The 22,980-nt window shown below is 40.2% G+C and overlaps 1 long non-coding RNA gene across 1 annotated transcript in view; it reads right to left on the minus strand.

The window, feature by feature from the left end:
• Positions 1-828: 828 nt before the first annotated feature.
• LOC130913117 (uncharacterized) overlaps positions 829-22,980 on the minus strand; it is a 41,279-nt gene continuing 19,127 nt past the window's right edge. Inside the window, exons 2-3 of the long non-coding RNA XR_009062705.1 lie at positions 3,844-3,946; positions 829-1,596 (exon numbers count right to left, since the gene is read on the minus strand). This is a non-coding gene — a long non-coding RNA (uncharacterized LOC130913117). The remainder of the gene's footprint in view (positions 1,597-3,843; positions 3,947-22,980) is intronic.

A 22,980-nucleotide genomic window follows, 5' to 3' on the forward strand; every position in this document is an offset into this window, starting at 1 on the left:
TTTGCTGTGGGTATACATTGATATACTGTACTAGATATTTAGAAATACTACAACTATGCACACCAAGCAACAGTGGTAAAAAGAGAAGCACCTCACATGCAATTGCTGGAAAAAAATATGCAAGATTAGTAAATACCACTCTTGGTTCAAAAACAAACTATCATTCAGGTTTCATACAATGGTGTAAATATTACATTTAATTTGAAACCAAATTAAATTAAACTGAACTAGTGCTCCACATCTATGTGCATGTGTTGTGGACCCTTCCGTTAGTTACAAGTGTTTGTTTTGTTTGCTTTGCTTACATTAAATAAAACAAGCTTGATACATCCAAATAATATTCTAACATCTGATGACCAGTATTATCTACTCTCAACGTGTTTTCTTCAGTCAGAAAAGTAAGAGTTAAAAAAGATTAATCACTATAAAAAGTGCACTAATTAGGGGTGTAATGAATAAAAAAAGGACACCACTGATTGTAATGTTATTTCATTGTTCATTGTGTTTCTTCATGTGTAATGTTTGTTTTGTTTTTCAGTTTTGCTAAACGCACTAGGGCACTAGTGCACTTTTTATTGTCGCTTTTGGTTACGTAACAACTGGCCGAACGGACGTACGTGAGTGTGACGGGGTGTCCCAATTCGTAGGGCTGACATTTCAACCCTTACCCCTTATTGCTCCGTTTGAAGGGCCAAGGGATAGGGGGAGAAAAATAGAAATGGGACGCGGCCGGCGGTGTATCAGTAATGGCCCCATTTACAAAACAAAGGCTAGGCTAGGCATGGGGGTGATCCCAGGTTGTACCAAAATGGGACACCCTTGGTAAGATTAGGGAGCACCAAAACCCCTGGTACTTCTATTAATCTAAGTACATGTACAGTAAGGCCGAGATTTGAGTGGAACAACAATTCTTTATTCAGGATGCTTCTCATCAAATGTGCACACGACTCATCATTTTGATGACGTTCTACCATAATACCACACCCACAGGGAGTGCACAGCTAAGGCAACAGCAGTGTGACATAAATATGTTACAAATGCAAATCACTGACTTCAGTAGTGGAGTCATAATTACAGTAAATATTCGCGAGAAATACATTTCTAGATCATTAATGATAAATCAGGCAATTTAATTTCGGGAGGATCCTCCGATTCTTGCTTGAGCAATTCTCGACTGTCCATGTGAAACATGCAATCAAAGTGACACATAAACACAAACGCAACCTTGTTGGCAGTGTTATCAAAGGCCGCAGTGGTACTATGTGGGCTTCCTCCATGTGTTAACTTGTTTCTTCGAGTGTCACTTCCTTGCTTGCCAAAGTAAGTGTGTGTGTGTCTTTACCTGGAATCCTGGCATTTGGCCCTCCTCCTCCTTGCCAGCTCATCAACCAACAGTGGCTCTCCTTGCCAGAGTGCCACTCTGCACATGTGAGCGACTCTCGGCTGCCTGGTTAAAGTGCTGTTATTAATGTTCTCCAGTGTTGCTGTTATGCATTACACCCAAGTGTCTCTCTGGGCCCTCCAGTTTTGTGTTCATGTGCCATGTCGCGCCATTCGGGTTGAATTCCAGGTCGTCTCTCAGCTCAATGTCTGGAACTAAAAGGTGAGGATGTCACAACACAACATGAAGCAGCTGTATCTTCAGCTCGAATTAGAAATAAGTAGAGCACAGACCTCAGGTTAGACAAGAATAATGGTGTGTCATATTTGTGTTTGTGTTTTATTATTTAGCAGGTCAGATTCCGGTTCAAGGATGTATGCTTTACAGATGGACAGATAGGACTGTCCCATTTTTCATTCTGGAGTTAGGTGAATGACTTACTCATACTTTTGAGTTTATTGGCGGTTGGAATCCCACTACTGATTCAAGGGTGGAGGAAAACATTTCCGGTGGAATTAAGACAATATAGCGTTGAATTTAGTTAGCGTGTTTTTAGTTAGTGGAATAATTTGAAGTGTATGGATGGTAACAGAAATATATTTAATGGACGTTCAGGATAATACCAATATGATTAACCAGGGGATGGAATGGGCAAACGTCGTGAATGCTGTGTATGGGGCCGTTTACATGGTGGCTCTCCAAGAAGACGAAAAATTTCATGTTGGCATTTGTATGGGCCCGTCTCCATTCGAACAATGTTGCAATTCCGCATGAAAATGATGTAGTATTCATGCCAGGCCCTAAGGGGCAGTGCAGATTTACAAGGCGACAGCGAATGATAAACTTTGACCCCACCAAAGTTCCTCAGCCCGGAAAAAAATATGCCCGCCCACTCGAAGCGATGGCATTTTTCTTTTGTTCAAAAGCGCACAAAAATGGAAACATTCAACATATTTAATTTAGAAATATTATTAAAACAGTAAATTAACTCATTTGCTCCCAGAAATGTATAAATACATTGTATTATTAAATGCTTCATTGTCCCCAAAACATATTTATACGTCTTTTGCATTATTATTATTATTTTTTTTTTTACTAGAAGAATCTATAGCTTGCGATCTGAGAAACAGAAAACAAGGCTCCAAACCCATTTTTAGCGATAAAACTGGCTACTGGAGGGCAGTAGCGCATTTTGTAAAGACCCGCAACCCGATTCAACAGCAATGAACGGCCAGGCAGCACGGTCGGAGCGCTGGCAGCAGTATGCCAGGCGCCGGACAACCGAACAGAACAACTGAGAGGATGCCTGGAATGCCAGGTGCTTGATGACGAAGCAAAACGACTGAGACCACCGTGCAGCGGGCTCGCCAAGCAGACCCCGCAGAGATTCAAAAATAATCCATCTTTGTGAGACAGACAACGATGAGGGAAAACACGGCAGACAGCGGCATCATCTTGGCGACAACAGGTGTCATCTCTCAGTAGTCATATGTAAACAAAATGTTACTTTGCTATCAAAAGCTCTATTTGTCTTGTTCATTATAATATTTTATAAAAGGAAAACATTATTCAGATGTTTGTGATGTAACTAATGCAAAAAATAGCTGTGTTAAAGTCAAAGTTATGTTTGAAATATACGCGTTAACAAAAGCTCATTTTCTCCGTTTTTTCGTCAGGAATTAGAAAATTGCTCAAACTAAGCTATTTTCTAATGCTGATTTCTCAAGAATGGAAAAAGATATGAACTTACTTTTTTTTCTGCTGAAAGAAGAGAGTTTAATCTTTCTTTTGGTGGGTTACATGTTTATATAGCAATAGAACAGAATTTTCTGTGGGCCTTGCAAAATCAGTCAAAATCCCGAAAAACGGCCGGGAGTGAAGGGCCTTGCTCTGGTGAAAATGGCTGGGAGTGAATGAGTTAAAGCCAACATTCCGCCATATTTGCTGTTTTTAATTTTTAGTAGCACCGCTGTGCATGCCCAATGTGACGTGTACGAGTGCTGACGTTATCGGTGCGATGTCGCGCCGCGGGAGCCTTTGATATGCATGCGGAGATAGCACCACCAATCCCCCGCAATCGAATTCTTCCACTTTGGAGGCAGGATTCAGAACTTTTCGTCTTCGCCTTCCGTCTTCGCTGACACCTTATGCACGCGAGGCAACTCAGTGATTGCGTCTTCATGCCGCAGAGTCGCCATGTAAACTGCCCCTATGTCTCTGGATGTTTACAGTCCTGCCAGGCTTATAAATCACTTTAAGAAACCCTGTTTCAGTATGATGAATATGCCTGCCAAACTTCCAGTTAACTGAAACTGGCTTCAAGCGCCATTTTCTCATTGAATCCTAAATTTACAGTAAGAGTTTCAGTCAGCAAGTCATTATCTGTCCTGTAATCGTACATTAATTGCTGTGTTTGAACTGCACTGAATCCTACTGAAAGCTGTATACAATATTTTGCTCACCTTCTTTAGTAATGCAATCTTGGCTGTTTCGCTGTGCTAGCACGGATCCTCGTAACTTCGCACCGCTGTGACTGGCCTCCATCTGCTCTCTCAGTCTGGCGACCTTTTGCAAATGGAGGATGTGTAAATATTAATAGCTGCAATTTGAGACGTTTAACAAAGACAGCAGGTTTGAGCATTTTATAGAAACAGTTAACTTCAATGTCCTGCAGGCGCTTTAAAAAAAAAAAGAAGGCAGGGGGAGCTGGAAGAAAGCACAAGACTTTAAATATTAATACTATAATGTGCCTTTCCCAAGGCAGTGTGCAGGTTTTATTGTATGAGTGTGAATTCTGACCGAACAGCATTAATTCATATGCAACTGTGCATCTACAAACAGTGACTACTGAGAGATGATAATCTACACTAATTGTTTTACATGGCAACAATATTTTGTTAATGCTGAGAGATAACTGAGAATGTTAGTCTCGGTAATGCTGCTCATTTAATCAGATTTCATAGATTTCATTGTCACAGATACGTTTTTTTTTCAGTATTCGCATGAGTTATTTGGGGAAAGTGTTATTTCTAGTTGCATGTGAAGACCTACAATTGAGAAAAAGGGGACTCGATTGAAAATTGCTTTACAAAGATTGAGCCAATCCGATGATTAGTTCTAACTTTTCACAGGGGGGACTAAATCATTACCATGTCAGTGGGAAGTTAATTACAGCAAATGATACAAGTAAATATGGCACTTATTGGCCCACGTTCGAAGAAGACATCTGGCCTTCATCAGTGCTCAAATCCCTGAGATCCCATCACCTCCATCACAAGAACATTGCTGCAATTATTGCAATAATCAATGTCTCAAATTCCATCGGCGCTTGTAAATGTGTGACTCCCCAAATTCCAGAAGGGCACTGTTTTAACTTTGTTTACACTGTGATAAACCCAATGAAGACTCATAAAATAAACTAAGCTGGGCGGGGATTGGGAGTTTGTAGGGGATTTTTACTACTGCATTTGGAGTCTTAAAGGTTTAAGCCCCCAGAAGAATTAAGAGATAAAAGTTTTTATTTGACAGCACTGATGGCTTCTCGGGGCGAGTCATGCCTGGGAGATGATAGAGAAAAATCAGACAAAAACACAAAGAAAGAAAGGGACACTTCTAGAGCTCTCAAGTCCCGACCAAATATATTGACCACACACAGGAAGAGCAACCACACCAGGACACAAAGACCCAGATGAGGCAAAAATGTCTTTTCCCCATGCTGCCTGAAAATCTCTGTAAAAACAATAAAATAAAATTTCCTGTTCGTAATGCTAATTTAGGATTTTATATACACATAACTCAAGTCTCTAAAAATGTTTTTTTTGTGTGTGTGGTTTATATTGTTTTTTTACATTTTTAATTTTTTTTTTTTTTTTTACCTTGGATGCCATTTTACCAGGTTTGCGTTACAATTTGCAATGGAGGTGCCTTGGATTTGTCTTTGGCATTGTGTAATCAAAAATATTTTTTTGTAGCATTTTGCCTCTGCATAGTTGAAACCAATGACATACCATATCATCATAAGGGACGTTTTCCAGCAAGGGGCTTCATGAGTCAATGGAAAACAGTAGTCAAGAGTCGTTGACTTTTATTGTGCGACGAGTCGTAATACAAAATTGAAAGTGGATCAGAGGAGAAAGTAAGGGACCGTTAACATGGTGACGCTCAAAGAACACGACAAATTTCATGTTTGTATTTACATAGTTCCGTCTCCAATCGAAGGATTTCACAGTTCCGTGTGAAAACGATGTAGTATTCATGTCAGCCCCTAGAGGGCAGTGCAGTTGTACAAGGAGAGTCTTGAGAACAACCTCATCAGCCCGGAAGACAACATCCTACTCCAAGCAATGACCTTTTTTTTTTTTCTCGTTTTTTTCTGTATGTTTAAATTTTCTCTCGTATTTCTTGTCCGTTTTCTGTTCTTTACAAGTTTAATTGGGTGTATATCATTGCTTGTCAATAATAATAAAAAAAATTTGACGCAATGGCGTCCATGCATTTTTTTCTCTCTTGCATCAAAAGGCACAAAAACGCGAAAATGAAATATATTTAAATTGAAAATATTATAAAAACAATAAATTAAAGCCGCCGTTCCGCCATGTTTGCTGTTTTGAATGTTTACTGGCAGCAACTGTGCATGCCCAAAGTGATGTGTGCAAGTACTGACGTCATCGGCGCCAGAGCGTTCCATTCATATGGTTGTGCCGCAATGGTTGGTTGTGTCCCTTCTCAGTTTTTTTCTTTTCATTCCAGCACGTGATTCAGCTGGATGGGCGGGGCTGTGCAACACACCTGTGGTGCATTAGGAGTACTCATTATTTAAAGACTGCTGTCACCATATGTGAGTGTCGGACTATTACTTTCTAACTTGCTTGCTTACCGTTGTGTGCGTCGTCTGGAGATCTCTTGCCTGTTACGGTTGCATTCTTTGTTATCACGCTGCTGTAATGGTATTTTTTGTTGGACTTTGCTATTGTTTGGTTTAGCCTTTTCTGGCCATTGTTGACTTCTCCTTGGTTCCCTCGCCGACTCGGTTCGTGCCTTTTTTGTTTTGTATTTTTTCTCGTGTGTTCTGGCGTGCTCCCTTAGTTCTCGTTTTGTAATAAATATTTCAAACTTCAACGAGTGTGTTTGGATCCATATTTAACGGCTCGCCGTTTCATAACATCTTCTGCTTTGGAGACCGGAATCAAAAGTTTGCGTCTTCGCCGTTTTCGCCATCACCATGTAAAGGCGAGGCTATTCCGCAACACAATTGTTGCGTCTTGGTGTCGCAGCACCACCATGTAAACAGCCCATACGTCCTGAATAACATGATTCCGGAGATTTTACCATACAGATTCTGACTTTAATGTGGCACATTTTAGAAATATGAAATGGCATCTCCATACAGCGTTTCTCAGTGATCACCATGCCTGTTATTAGTGTGACTCATTTCAAAACCTCCCTTTTGAAGAATGATTTAATATGCATGTACGATTTCAATCAAATAAACTGCACAGATAATACACTTTAATCAGGACACGCGCCCATTTAGACCTATTTCCAGCATGAAACACTTTGAAATATTGGAAAATGACTTTAGTGCCTCTTAACTCATTTGCTCCCAAAAACGTATAAATATGTCCTACTTTTAAATGTTTCAGTGTCCCAAAGACGTAGTTATACATCTTTTCCTTTTTTTTTTTATCAAGAGACATCTCTAGGTTCTGATTCAACTTAGCTCCAAAGCACAAAGCTGAAAATCCAATTAAAGCAATATAGCTGGCCACTGGCGGGCAGTAGCGCATTTGGTAAGACCAATTGAACCGATTCAATGGAACGAACGGCCGGCCGCACGGCCGGGGCGCTGGCAGAAGACGACCGAATGGACGTCCAGGATGCCAGGCGGCGGACGACCGAGCAGAACGACCGGGACCACCAGTGCAGCGGACGATGCTGTTGAGCCCGTGCTGGAAAGACTAAAAAAATCCATCTTTATGAGATAGGCGGCAATGAGGGAAAAGTTTACCCCGGCCGTCGCGGCCACGACAGCATCATCTCTCAGTTAGTTATGTGTGAATAAATTGTTACTCTGCTATCAAAACCTCTATTTGTCTTGTTGTTTATGTTGTTTTGTAAAAGGAAAACATTATTCAGATGTTTGGCATGTAACTAAAGCAAAAAATAGCTGTGTTAAAGTCAAAGTTATGTTTGAAATGTATGCGTTTACAAAAAGCTCAATTTCTGTTTTTTCATTACAAATTGGAAACTGCACAAACTAAGCTATTTTCTGATGCTGATTTCTAAAGAATGGAAAAAGATATGAACTTTTTAGCCGTTACTTCCGATGCTTTCAAAAGAGCACGCTGGCAACTGGCCAGTCAGCCAGTGTGTTTAGCTCAGTGTTACACTGCCACTGTGGTGGGCCAGATTAGATCTCAGCGTGGAGCAAATTATTATTGTAGTGGTCTTGCCCTGACTCCCAGACTCCTATACTTTTACTTTTGTATTACATTTCCTGTTTTTACCTCAAGTCATTAGTATTTGCAGGCTGGGTGTCAGACCTGGGAGTGCACCTGCAGCTCATCAACAAACACCACAGCTTTGGGCAGCAAGCAGGGCCACATTGATTCTGCCAGTCACCAGTGGTATATCAGCCAACTAATACTTCTGGAATTCTTGACTCACTCATTTTGAATCCTTGAATAATACTTGTTTTTTTGCCATCATGACACCCAACCAGCCAGCACCTCAAAGCCTCCCATTTTTGCAGAAGCCACCTGCCACGGTCATTGCCTTTTTCATCTCCCTGCCCACCGCTCAGCATCTTGTCTTTGTTCGAATAAAATCCCTTCTCTCTCCATCTGTTTTTCTGGTTGCAATTTGGTCCGGATCAGCTTCACCTGCCCTGGCTTAACAATTATATATTTACTGAAAGCAGTGTTGTTTTTGGCAAACATTTTAATTTTCGTCATAGTCTATTGGACGGTAATACTAATTAGTCGGAGTCATATTTTAGTCATCTCAAAATGTGTTTGTCTTGATCCAGTTTTTGCTGACTAAAACTCAAGACTAATTTCGAATATAGTCGACGTTTACTGAATTGATGTTGTCAGTAAAATCTGAATATTTTACTCCATAAATAAAAAGGTTTTTAACTATTTCGAGTGAACATTGACAAACAAGCACATATTTTACTGTCTACCTACTAGGACAACGCCAACTCGGTGATAATACACACAGCAGGAAAACAGTACATTAATTAATTTCAATTTTGATTTCAATTAATTATACCCACCTGGACGCCACAAAATGTAAGTTCGCCGATAGCATTAGCCTAATGCTAATTAGGCTCAGCGTATGACGTGGCACTCGCGAGGTTTCCGCCGCTATCGCCATTGTGGAAGATAAACTGAGGCATTTCAACACAGGTCGCTCTTTAAAAATGGTTGGAAATTATTGTGCGGTAAAGAATTGCAACAACCGATCGAATAGAAAAAGGAGAATGTACAGCTCGACGGAACACCATTGAGTTTCTTCCGGATCCCTACATGGAGAAAAGGCAAGGGAAAGCTCATATCTGAACTTACCAAACGTCGAAGAATGGCATGGGTGGCCTCGATCAGAAGGAAGGGCATAACGTTTGATTCTCCAGTTACACACTGAGTTTGCTCTATGCACTTCCACTCCGGTAAGTTAATTTCGTTTGTTTACGCAAATTTCAGTAACTTTACGCCCTAAGTCGGCCTGTTGTTAGCTATTGCTACAGCTAAACAACTAGCATGCATACATGTGCATTGTCTTCATAAGACATAATTCATGTCGTTGCTAAATGAAAAAGCTGTAATATTTTGACGTGAGAGAGTGGCAAAGAATTTGTACACAGGCTACATTTTATGCAGCAAAAGTTTTGTACATCCGTGGTCACAGACTAATGTAAACACACATTGCCTACCTTTGCTAGAAAGATGGTGTTGCCGTTTGCTATGGTCATAAAGTGAAGATCCTGCACCCATCCGCAGCAAAACTGTTCGTAGCTTTGTAGCGATTTGTAGTTTCGGAATTGCTGATGAGTGTAGTAACATATACCAAACACTAAATACAGCATGATGTCCATTTCGCGTAGTGGTGGAAGCTTGTCGACATCTTTATTCCATTTGTGTTCGGCTTGCTCGTGAGGGTCAACATTGTTCACATCCTTAAAATTGCTCACATATCTGTCCTTCGCCGTGGTAACAAGTTTGTCTCTGTATCGAACTGGCAAGTATTCCTTACTTTTTTCCATCTTTGGTTGCCGCTAAGTTTAAATGTCCCGTGATGCTTCCGCAATGGTTGCGTTGTCGCAAATCTCGCATGATCCCGTGCTGCTGAGATGTAAACGCTCGAGCCTAATACTAATGCAAATAGTATGCTAGCACTACAAGTAGAGATGTCCCGATCAGGATCCCGATCACGTCATTTTCAAAGTATCGGAATCGGCAAAAAAATATCGGACATGCCTTTTTTGATATATATATATTTCAATTAAATCGTTTTCTAATTGTATTTAACGTTAGAGACATAATATATTACACTCATCCAGAGTCTTTAGTTTAGGCTTAAGGTAGGGTTATCAAATTTATCCCAATAACGGCGGTAATTAATTTTTAAAAAAATGTATCACGTTAAAATATTTAACGCAATTAATGCATGCGCTGCACGACCCACTCACGCATTGTCACGTTCAATCTGTAATGGCGCCGTTTTACCTAAATAGAGAGCTAAAAGGCAGCGTAAAATGAGTAGAGTGAATTTTGGCAGCCTTTGGGGCTTTTAATTGGCTAAAGCCTTACAATCCCTCTCCCTACGATTAGAAATATCGTGGGAAGCAATGTGGGGAAGAAAGTTAGTAATTGATCTTTTTCTTAACACCCTATGAGTCATGGTTGCACTTCCCATCATGCATTTGGACAGAAGTTAAATGGCTGCAGTATCATTTACTGAAAGCTCAACAAATACACTAGATGGCAATATTTAATCACAATATACAAAGTCACATTTATCCTTTAAGAATTACAAGTCTTTCTATCCCTGGATCCCTCTCACAGAAAGAATGTTAATAATGTAAATGCCATCTTGAGGATTTATTGTCATAATAAACAAATACAGTACTTATGTACTGTATGTTGAATGTATATATTCGTCCGAGTTTTATTCATTTTTTTCTTAATGCATTGCCAAAATGTATATGATCGGGAAAAATTATCGGGAATGATTGGAATTGAATCGGGAGCACACAAAAAAAAAAAAAAAAGCAATCGGATCGGGAAATATCGGGATCGGCAGATACTCAAACTAAAATGATCGGGATCGGATCGGGAGCAAAAAAACATGATCGGATTCGGAACAACCCTAGCTACAAGTTACATTTAGTGACTGATGATCACTCAGCACAGACCTTTAAAGGCTAAAGCAACATTGCATATTCTCTCTGGCCAAGAAAACAAATCTTACCATGTGTGCAAGCCTGCATAGAGCCTGGAGACGACACACTGGTGAGTCAGGAAGGGGGACACTACCACGATGCAGGCTAACTACACATAAAATGTCACACATTGTGAACAAGTGACGGAAACTATTGCGCGATCTCGTCTCGTTCTCATCTTGGCAGATGAAAACTGGCATTCGTCTCGCTATGTTTTAGGCTCGTTATCAACTCGTCATGAAAAAAGTTTGTTGACGAAATATTTTCGTCAACAACAACACTGACTGAAACTAAAGTCCAGTTTTCTTAAAATGTTTAATTAAAACTAATTAACTGATCAAAAGTAGTAAATTCAAGTGAAATAAGTTGTCGCAAGTTGTATTGAACTTCAGTCTGATTGCAGCTGGCAGTGTCGAACCCAAGACACTCTCTGATACGTCGGAAGTTGGCAAATTTGTGGGTTGACTTCAATCACCTATCCCGCATAGATACTTTCCACACAAGACAGTGAGAAATGGGTTTTCCACACCCCAGTTTCTATTTGGCAACAGTGGACCTCATTCTCCACTTGAATAACATCCATCTTCATTTACTTCATTATGTTGCATTGCACCGTGTGGCACTGCAGTGTGTTAGGGTGCGTTGCAGAATAGTTGTGTTGTGGAATAGTTGTAACGCCATACACTTTTTTTTTTATTATTATAGTGGTCTGATTTTTATTGAATCAGGTTATGCTGCATTTTCATAAGTGGAAAATCACTGATAGTCAGCTCAGGAATCCAAATTCTTCCTTCATCCAGCTCGTAGGACAATAAGATGGTAGACTCATGTTTTCCTCAGTGGGCCTGGATCTAGGCCAGGATTAGTCGTGTTCCATTAGCACTATTTGGCACACACATTCACTTAGCGGCAGAAGGTACATGCGGTTTACACAGCGCGAGTACTAAAATGTGATTTTTAATAAGATGTGTACTTAGTTGCTGTTCTAATTAGCATCATGCACAAGCCTGGCTAATGTTCATTTGAGTTGACATTGCTTATATAATTTAGGATAACAGGTTTTAATAAAACCCCCTCTTCATGCTTCATTTCCACTGATCACCAGCTGCCGGGTCAATTGAATAATTAAGGATTTAATTAAGCTTTAGCGTGGTTCACAGTCTTCAAGTCCAGCCCGGCATATTGAAGTAAGAGAACACAATTCGAATGGGCCGTGGGACAGAATTTTGAGATGGAAGGAGCATAACCATTGGATCTCAGAATCCTTCCGTTCCACTTCACACGGTCTGTGCTGTTTTCGTTCGGCTCGCCGTACTGCGGATTCCCCAGCAATCCTCCGAGGTATGCGGCATTTCAGGCCGTCTCGTCCTTTTTTGTGCACGGTGCTCATTGTGAGCGTGTAATACAATACCTCCCATCGACTTATTGGAGAGCAGCTCCTGCCCGCACTGAGTCAACCGTGTAGCGCTGGCTAATTTCACTCAATGGTGCATGAGTAAATGTTAGATGAAGCCAGTGAACCCTGCAGTATGAGAATATTATCAGCCTCACTGCGGGCCTCCATCTGTTAATGTACTTTTGGACACTCTATTGAGATGCTAAATAATTTAATTGGTGCTATCATTCAGCTAAGGTCGTTGGCACAAAGCAATTTTACTGCGAAAGTTGACAGTATCGATGAGCACATGCAGTGATATTTAAATATCCGGCCTCAGGGCAGACTTGCATAGTGAACGAAAAAATGTTTTAAAAGCTGAACTATAAAAAAATCGAACAAATTTCCACGTACAGTGGGGCAAATAAGTATTTAGTCAACCACTAATTGTGCAAGTTCTCCCACTTGAAAAGATTAAAGAGGCCTGTAATTGTCAAAATGGGTAAACCTCAACCATGAGACACAGAATGTGGGAAAAAAAAAAAACAGAAAATCATATTGTTTGATTTTTAAAGAATTTATTTGCAAATCATGGTGGAAAATAAGTATTTGGTCAATGCCAAAAGTTAATCTCTATACTTTGTTATGTACCCTTTGTTGGCAATAACGGAGGCCAAACGTTTTCTGTAACTCTTCACAAGCTTTTCACACACTGTTGCTGGTATTTTGGCCCATTCCTCCATGCAGATCTCCTCTAGAGCAGTGATGTTTTGGGGCTGTCGTTGGGCAACACGGACTTTCAACTCGCTCCACAGATTTTCTATGGGATTGAGATCTGTAGACTGGCTCGGCCACTCCAGGACCTTGAAATGCTTCTTACAAAGCCACTCCTTTGTTGCCCTGGCTGTGTGTTTGGGATCATTGTCATGCTGAAACACCCAGTCACGTCTTATCTTCAATGTCCTTGCTGATGGAAGGAGATTTTCACTCAAAATCTTTCGCTACATGGCCCCAGAAAAACAGCCCCAAAGCATGATGTTTCCACCCCCATGCTTCACAGTGGGTATGGTGCAATTCAGTATTCTTTTTCCTCCAAACACGAGAACCTGCGTTTCTACCAAAAAGTTCTAGGTTGGTTTCATCTGACCAAAGCACATTCTCCTAGTCCTCTTCTGGATCATCCAAATGCTCTCTAGCAAACCGCAGACGGGCCTGGACGTGTACTTTCTTCAGCAGGGGGACACGTCTGGCAGTGCAGGATTTGAGTCCCTGGCGGCGCATTGTGTTACTGATAGTAGCTTTTGTTACTGTAGTCCCAGCTCTCTGTAGGTCATTCACTAGGTCCCCCTGTGTGGTTCTGGGATTTTTGCTCACCGTTCTTGTTATCATTTTGATGCCACGGAGTGAGGAGGGAGTTGAAAGTCCGTTGAGGTTTACCCATGTTGACAATTACAGGCCTCTCTAATATTTTCAAGTGGGAGAACTTGCACAAGTAGTGGTTGACTAAATACCCATTTGCCCCACTGTACATAAAAGGCCGTTTTCGCTCATATCGTGTTTGAAATAGTTCTAAAACTGTTAGCACGTTTTAATCCACCTCCATCCACTTTGCAGGTGTGGCATGTCATGGTATTGATTAGAAGGATTATTGGACAGATGTGCTTTAGTCAGGCCACAGTAAAATGCCTTTCAAAATCAAAATCCATATCCACTTTCTTCACCAACAAGATCGTCTGAGACTAGCGACAAGGACAGTTGCTACAACAATCAGTTAGCAAACAACAACAAAAATGTGCTCAAAATGTCAGAACCCGTGTTAGGGAAGCTCATCTGCATGCTCATCGTACTCAACGGGGTCTTGAGTTGACTGCCGGAACAGACTTGAGCAGGAAAATACTCACATTTGATGATGTTTGGCAATTGAGGCTGCTGAAAGGTGTTCACTTTATGGATGAATCCCAATTGTCACTGGAGGGTGCAGATAGCAGGCAGTGTGTATGGTGGTGAATGGGGTATGGTTGTGTACAAAATCACTGTAAATGTCAGCGATAGAGCATGGTATGCTCTGTATTATCGTATACCGTGAGTGTATTAGGAGTGGGAACCTCTTGGTACCTCACGATACAATACGATTTGCTATACAAAGCTCACAATAACGATCTGACGATACACCCATTATCGATTCATTGGTCAGGAAATCATTCTAGGATATTCTAAAAACAACTAATAAACAGAAAAACAAGCTTCTGCTGGTGAATTGGAATGAGTTTATCATTAGTAGATGTCCAATCCATCTGAAGTGGGAGGGTGGCAGCGAATGAACATTCTTTCATTCGCCGCCATCCCTCCCACTTCAAACGGATTGAACATTTATGGCCGGTAGTTGCAGCCAATGCTAGGCAATGAGGTAATTTTGGGCCATTTAAGGTCATTTACCTGTTGATTTTCAGTTACTTCCTGTTGGTTTTGGGGTATTTTATGGGTCTCTTCCTGTTTATTTTGAGTTACAGAACAGGAAATGACCTAGGAATCACCCAAATGAATAGGCAGTGACTCAAACTCAACAGAAAATGACCTGTTAATGCCCTAAAATGAACAGCAAGTGACCTGTAAATCCCCTGAAAATCGGAAATAATGACTGTGAATGCTCTGGTTTCGAATGAACGAACATTTCCCAGTCTAAATGGATTGGGCGTCGAGTACCGTCAATGCAGCCTTAGAGTTAACTGAGACACTATTATTGTGGAAAATTTTGGTAGCAACCTGTTGGTTCATTTTTAGTTATTTTTTTTAGACATTGACACCTTTTCAAAACGATATCTGGATTGTTGGCTAGAGCATATCAATAACCTATTGGGATACAAAGTATCACAATATATCACCATTTCAATATTTTGTCACACCTCTAGAGTGTATACTGTATACAGTAGTACCTCTACATATGAAGTTAATTCGTTCCAGGACCTTGTTTGTAAGTCGAACTGGTCGTGCGTCGAGCAGGATTTTCCCTTAAGAATACATTATAATTCCATTAGTTCGTTCCACAGCCCAAAAACCTACACTAAATCCTTAATAAATACTGCTGGTACTATTACAAATCGGGATTACACATAGCAAAACAAATAAATCATTAATAAAAACCGGAATAATAAAATAATAATTATAATAATTCCTGTAATAATGTAAGGAATCGGGTTCTAATGTGACGGACGTGTTTTGCGTGCCGTACCTGAACGCACCGCGTCGCTGACGTGACAGAAAGAGGGTGCGGTGCGGTTTGAGAGTTTACTTTCACTTTAAATGTTTTGTTTAGAACAACGTCAACTAGAGATGTCCCGATCCGATATTTGGATCGGATCGGACGCCGATATGGGCAAAAAAATGCGCATCGGTATCGGATCGGCCGACACGGAAAAATTCTGATCCAGACTTCCGATCCAGTTTTTTTTCAAAAGTCTGGTCCGGGTTTTTCAGCGCACCGATTTACATAATCCATTCCAGTTTTTGCTTCGGTTTCCCTAAAATCCGGTCCGCATTTTACGGCACACCTTCAACACACTACATTACCGTCTCCCAATTTACCGAGAGACTTTATGGGTAAAAATGTCAGCTGTGTGGGATCATTTCACCTTAAAGGACGACAAAGACGAAGAGGCAGAGTGCAACATATGCCACAAAGTCAAGCGTGGTGGTAAAGCTGTAAGAAGCTTTAATACAACCAACCTAATCAAGCATTTAGTGACATACCACCACAAACAATATAAGGAGTATGTTAAGAAAACCGAAGACAAAAAGAAAGGTCCTACGCAACTAACACTGGCAGAAACTTTTGCTATACGTGACAAACTGGCACTCGACAGTCCCAAAGCCCAGGGAGTAACAAGAGTCATTGCAAGAATTCATTGCAAGAAGAAGAATCAAGAATTCATTCTGGATGACGAGCCATTATCTCTCGTGAGTAAAGACGCACCATCCAACACATTATGCTGCATTCCAGAGAAGTGGGAAGTCGGATTTATCCCACTCGGATGGTACCAGTTCCGACCTCAAAGCGTTTTTTTTTGCCTTTTTTTTAGTTACATCCTTTGCTGATCGTCATTATAAAAACATAGCACAACAAAGATAATTCACTGTATGAGGAAAAAAATACATGGCGTCTCAAATAAACTTGATTTACTTCATTATTGTGTTATCATTCGTGTTCTTGAGCGCCATTTTGTCCAGTGACGTCAGATTGAAACAACTTGGAAGTCGGGGTAGTTATTTTTTCTCCGACTTCGCGACTTGGACCTCCCAGTTCGATTGGTGTTCCAATGATATTTTCCTAGTCGGAGGTCGGAAAAGTCCAACATCCCACTTTTCTGGAACGCAGCATTAGAACCACGGTACAACATGCCCAGACATCATTCCATCCTTGAGCGATTCTGCCGTGGAAGATTCGAGCATGATTCACAAACATCCAAATTCCGATTATTGAAATATGTCAAGTAAAGCGAAACTAATACACAGCGAGGTCTTCGGGACGCAATGAGAAATGGACCGCATTGCGTCCCGAGAGTAAACATGCTTGTCTAATAGATATCATATGTATGTAAAACTAGATGCACAATGACAGACTCGACAGCGTGAGCAACACATGCATTGAAAACTAATTTGCGTTAGTAAACAGCTGCCATCTTAAAGCAGGAGGCTTCCCTTGTAGGCTGTTGTACTGAACCTTCCAAGCGAACCTAATTAACTTTTTATCTAAAATACTCCTAAATCGGCAAAATCTTGACTTGAATCTCTCTTCAAAACAGTTTTAAAACTTTCACATGTCAAAAGTAGACAGAAGGGAAATTATGGAATAACGGGAGCAATTTTAACAACTTTAACAGTTGATTCGCAAAATTAAATTCATTGAATGTAGTTTAAAGCTGCTGATACAGCATGGGGACTTGAGTAGTTTATTTACTGTTTTAAAATGTTAACTTGAAACTGAAATAGTCGTTTATTTAAACCTGAGAGGCTTTTTATACAATTTTTGTAACTAATGCACGAAACATTAAAAGCATCTAATAGCTTGGGGGATTTGTGGGATTTTCCACTGACAGTTTACAATATTATTTGCACGTTTTACTGACTATGCCATTTCTGTTTGTTATTTATAATCTTTTGTGTTTGTCACTGAATAAACAGGTCAGTTTCTTGTTACCAACCATTGTGTGTTATTCAAACTCACCTAATTCAGCTGGCTAGTTGTTATCAAGAGTACTAAAACCCTTTTCAACATGAGTCTGACAACTAAGTAAGGAGGCTAAATAACTTTAAACTTTAATACATGCTCAGATAGGCCGGTATCGGTATCGGCCAGTATCGGTATCGGATCGGAAGTGCAAAAACCTGGATTTGGACATCCCTAACGTCAACTATGGCGGACAGTAGGCGTGTTGTGTTGGACAAGTTCTGAAATAATAATAATAACCTGACGAAGCTGGCGATTTTTTTGGCGATGTTACCACTATAATTATTGTCACCTTAACTTATAAAAGCTGGTGAACGGAGGTCGGAAGAGTACTGTGGAGATTGTAGACATTCTACTGTTGAGCCAGTTCAGGGATGCGCACCCCACGCTCATATTTTTCTATCATTTGCAACTTCGTTTCAATGGTAAGCATCATCAACTTTTGCCTTGCTTCACCACCTGTACCAACATTTTTGAAACCTGTGTTAATTTTTCACATAAGAAAATTTAAAAAATGGCGAGTCAAATTTTACGTCGGATGTCGAAAAGATCGTGTGTCGAAGCAATCGTATGTCGAGGTACCAATGTATTTCAAAAGCTGCGGACCAACATTCTACACGTCCCAACTTGAAGATACTGACTCGTTTTCATGTTACGAAGAGTTAAGTTACATTACGATGCACTGTTATAATGTATAAAATATGTTGTGTTAAATTGTTTGCTTAAATTGCATTGCACTACAGGTTGTACGATGATACACAACGATGTGATACGTTGTGTCATGATACTATGTCTAACAATAGGTTATGTTAAAATACATTGTGCTATATTATTTATTTATTTAGTTATTTACAGCAGTTGTCCCCAACCTTTTTTGCACCACCGGTGTGTAATGGACCTTTTTTCCTGGACCGGCTACGTGTGCAGAAATTTACAATAGATATAACATTATGGGGCTAAAAATGAACATTAAGTGCAGGGAAAATGTAAGTTGCCATACACTGAATCAACCTTTTTTAACAGCAGCCGCTCCTAAAATGAAGGCAAATATCCTTGGTCGCAGGCACAACGAGTTCTGCTCCAATCATGAAAGGTTTCTTGGCTCTAGCAATACGGTTCACCACGAGGTATGATGCTGTCGGTGCATTCACTTTCGTTGCCACTTTTGCTAGCTTTTAGCCACATAATATGCTGAATGGACTTAGTTGTAAGCTCGTCTTCTACCTCAGCAGGTGGCCTTTTCCCTGTAAAAAAGCTGTCCAAAGACACGTGTTTTTCAGTCATCTTTGCTACCGTGTGGCCTTATTATTTCCGGGAACACATCTAAAGCACCTTTGTCATTATCGAGGCCAAGTGCACACTAATCCGAGAAAAACGACTGGAAGTACCCCCGTCCGCCATTGCTGAGGTGTGCCGACCGCAGCAAACAGCCAACAGCAGTTAACGTTACTGTTTACATTGACTGACCCTGGGCTGCTGTGAAACACCCCAGTAATGGCGGCCAACCACTAAAGGGCGACGTACACAAATCTCTACTCAAATTAGTCAATTGAGTAGACAGGCATATTGATTTGTCAAGAGTCAAAGGCCAGATTGTGGTCGTTAAAATTTTTTTAAAAATTTCTTGTGGCCCGGAAGCAAATGCGCCACAGACCGGAACCAGTCTTTGGCTCTGTTGTTGGGAGATCCAGGATCGGATGAATGTTTGTATTTGCTGTTTTACCAACTGTTTTTCCTGACATTAATGAAGTTGAATAAAAGATCAGTACTGGTCAGAGACCGAGATGGGTGCAAGACCTTTAGGGGTCGAGATCGAGATAAGACCAAAACCCTCAAAATGTGCGCTTGAGAGTTAAAACACGATTCAGTACTGTTGCGGTACTTTATTTACAACGCATAAACAGACATTTTGCAGAGGTTCCTAGTCATTCTTTGAATTATGTTTCTAGTTTTAATGCTGTATCAAGTCTAAATAAACACCATAAACACATGGGCAGCAGAGTCGGAAAGAGCAGCATTTAATCAATTGTAATCATATTCCTCTGCAACTTAATGTCTGCAAGTGCTTCCCAGCATGAACATTCGTTTCATACAGACACGCACGTACACTCACACACAGACCTACGCACAAACACTCACCTCGCCTATCTGATTTACTGTTTTGTACACGTTGTGCTGACACTGAAAATCACGCCACGCATCACAGCACCTGATGAATAGACCTGATGTGAACTTATAGGCGGGTTGTAATCCCATGATATATGCAGGTTACAAAGCAGCTTGAAGCCCGATTATGCATGTAGCCGCGTTTCTGCAGCCCTGCCTGACTGCCATATATATTTATATACACATATATTTGTATACATACTGTATACTAGTATATAGTCTATCAGCCGATGCACAGGCGGCAGCAGAATTCATTAGAACTCCTCACACTCACTTAAACTTGCCATGAAGCCAACACTTCTCTTCAAGCCTGATCTCATTGCGATGGCTGACATTGCTTGCAGTAAGTCAAAGTCCACTGTGATTGGTCCCCTGTGGCGTGGCCTAATTGTAATTGTGATGGGACCACAAAGAGGTTGTGCATGCATTCAAAAGGTTCAGTCAGCCTACTGCAGACATGTTCTCAGTACAGACAGCTAGATACTTTAATGGATTATTTTAATGTGTTAGAGCAAGAACACGACACAAGGGTTCTAAAGTTTTCAAAAGAGTTCTGTGCCGACTACCCTTATATAATAGAATTCTAGATGTTTGCTTGTGTTTATTACTAACCTACTTTACCTCATTTAGAATCAAAGAATACCTACAGTTAATTATGTTAGGCCATTTATGGTAGTTTTATAGGGTTGTTACGCTACAATGTCTCATGTTGTGATGTATTTATATGTATGTGAATAGATTTTCCAAAGGTGATTCTGTAAAGATACCGAGACTGGTTAAAATGGCTACCTCAAGCTGTGTACAGCAAACCAATACATTTTTTTAAAAACAGGATGATGGCTTTCAGGAAAATACACAACAGTCTGTTGTGTGTCCAGTGGAGCTAAAGTGAAACTTCACACACACACAAACTTTTGCCGGCTAAGGTCACATAGAGGTCGATGTTCCTGAAATGTACTCCAAGCCAATAAATAATACATGAGCGATGGGGACGGTGTGTTGCTCCAGTGGTTGTTTGTTTGTTTGTTTCCTCGCCATCCAGCATCTTTTTTTCCAGTGTGCACTTCATCAATTTGACCATTTCCCAGTCATAAACGGTAAAGGTTAGGTTGGAAACAAAGTACCATATTGGCCCGAATATAAGACGGCCATGATTATAACACGACCCCCTCTTTTTCAAGACTCAAGTTTGAAAAAAAGACTTTTTGAACACCAAATTAATTTCTATAAAGAACATAATTACAGTGCATCTGAAACAAATGATTATAACAATATATTTGAGAGAAAAAGCATGTTATTTTGCCTCATTCAAATCTTGATATCTGAACATTTAAATATGTAAACTAAAGTGCAATCACATTCGTCAATGAATGGCTTCTGGTTTTTGAAATGTAAATAAACTAATCTATTGTGATAAAACAACAAAATTGCAATAACTGCATTAACCATCAAAGTGAAGTCTAACTGTAACTGTAGTCTTGAAACAAATCTGAATAAGGAAAAACATTGCAATAAAATAATGCAAACTGGTTAAACTTGACAGTAGCTGAGATCTGTCATGACAGAACATCACTTCAATGATATCTGGCGCCATCTGGAGTCGTGAATCATGAGAGTAGCTGAGATCTATCATGACAGAACATCGCTTCAATGATATCTGTCCCCATCTAGCATCGTGAATGGGTGTAATGTCTAGACCGCGAATATAAGACGACCCCCACTTTTTCAGTCTTATTTTAATGCAAAAAACACCGTCTTATATTTGGGCCAATACAGTACTTTATATCAGGGGTAAACACATGCTTACATGAAATGCCTGCCTTGTCAACAGCTTGAGTAAAACATCAGTGTCGATCCCATTGATTGAGCTTTAATACAGGTCATAATACAATGAAATATATAGTATATACTGGTATATACTTTAAAAAAATAAGGCTGCAGGAACCTTGCACATTATTTAATGTAAGACACAGCCACTGAACTCTTTTAAATGCTGAGATTAATGTCATGCAGAAATCCGATGGCACTCGAAGCGCTTAAAATCACACAGCATATAATGCAAAGGGAACAGCCGTGAATCCCTACGTGTCAGGAGTTGGGTGTCACATTGTAAGAGGCCTTACCTCAACATACTTGTACTTTTAGAGAAGCTAAAGGAAAATCCAGTAAATAAATGGGTTAACGTGTAATGTAAAAAGCATGTGACCAAAAACAGTAGGAGTGCAGCCTCTTATGAGAAAACAAGGCATCATTAAAGTGTTGTAAAATGGCTCCCAGCCAAACAGAGAAAAGAGTGACGAAATGTGGCAACAGGAGATTAATTCCACGCTTGTTCCTCAAGGTCCCCATAAACCTTCCAATCATCACGAAGTCACGTTTTAGGATTAAGCTACGTGCGATTTAGACTTCACATGAATCACACCTGCAGCATCTCAATGCACTATGTGATTTACACTATGTTTTGTGCACTGTTGAAAGTTTATATGTTAAGCTATCATTAATAGCCTCCTTTGCACCCTGAAAACTAGAACGAGTCAGTAACGAACAAAATTGTTCTCTGTACTTTTCAGTTCCTGCACAGGCTAAGCCTTGACTAACAAGCATGGAAAAACACATGTCACTAAAATAACTTGAAACATCTTTTCCTTTCAGCAGGTCCCATTTGAGATTACCACAGCATTCCTTTTCCATTCAAGACTATCTCTTGCATCCTCCTCTCGGACACCAACTGCCCTCATGCAGTTTTCTCTCCACTTCTCCACCTTCTCTTCAGATTTCCATGAGAACTCTTGACTGGCAGCTCCATTCTCAATATCCTTCAATGTCTATATCTATCTCTCCTCTGAACATGACCAAAGCATTGAAATCTGCCCTGACATGAAACTGACAAATGTAATATTTTGTGGGAACAGCCTTTTGAGGGCAATCATCACGGTCGAGTGATTTCTGTAACTTTCACTGAATATCAGGGTGCCTTGACCAGACTTTCATGTTTTAGACCCTTCAGTGATGTACGGTAGGGTTTAAATCAGGGTTATTAAATACAGCCCTGATGTTTGTTCTGCTTGTTTGGGAATATGTTAGTGACGATTGACATGAAATGAAAGTGATGATTTTGCAACGAAATACATTGAAAGTACAGTAGTACCTCCACTTACAGAATTAATTGTTTCTGGAAGTAGTCTCACTAAGTAGAGATGAGTTTTCCATGTAAATTCCCTAATCCGTTCCAAGCACCCCAAATTTCAGACAAATCTTTTATAAAGCATTAAAATGCATCAAAACATTTAACAAATACATGTTACAATTAGATTATTGTACAATCAACATAAAATGAGAGTCTTGTATATTGTAAAAACAAAAAAACAAAAACAAAGAACAAAGAATGAAAG

Source organism: Corythoichthys intestinalis, chromosome 1, assembly GCF_030265065.1.
Source record: "Corythoichthys intestinalis isolate RoL2023-P3 chromosome 1, ASM3026506v1, whole genome shotgun sequence".
Lineage (NCBI taxonomy): Eukaryota > Metazoa > Chordata > Actinopteri > Syngnathiformes > Syngnathidae > Corythoichthys > Corythoichthys intestinalis.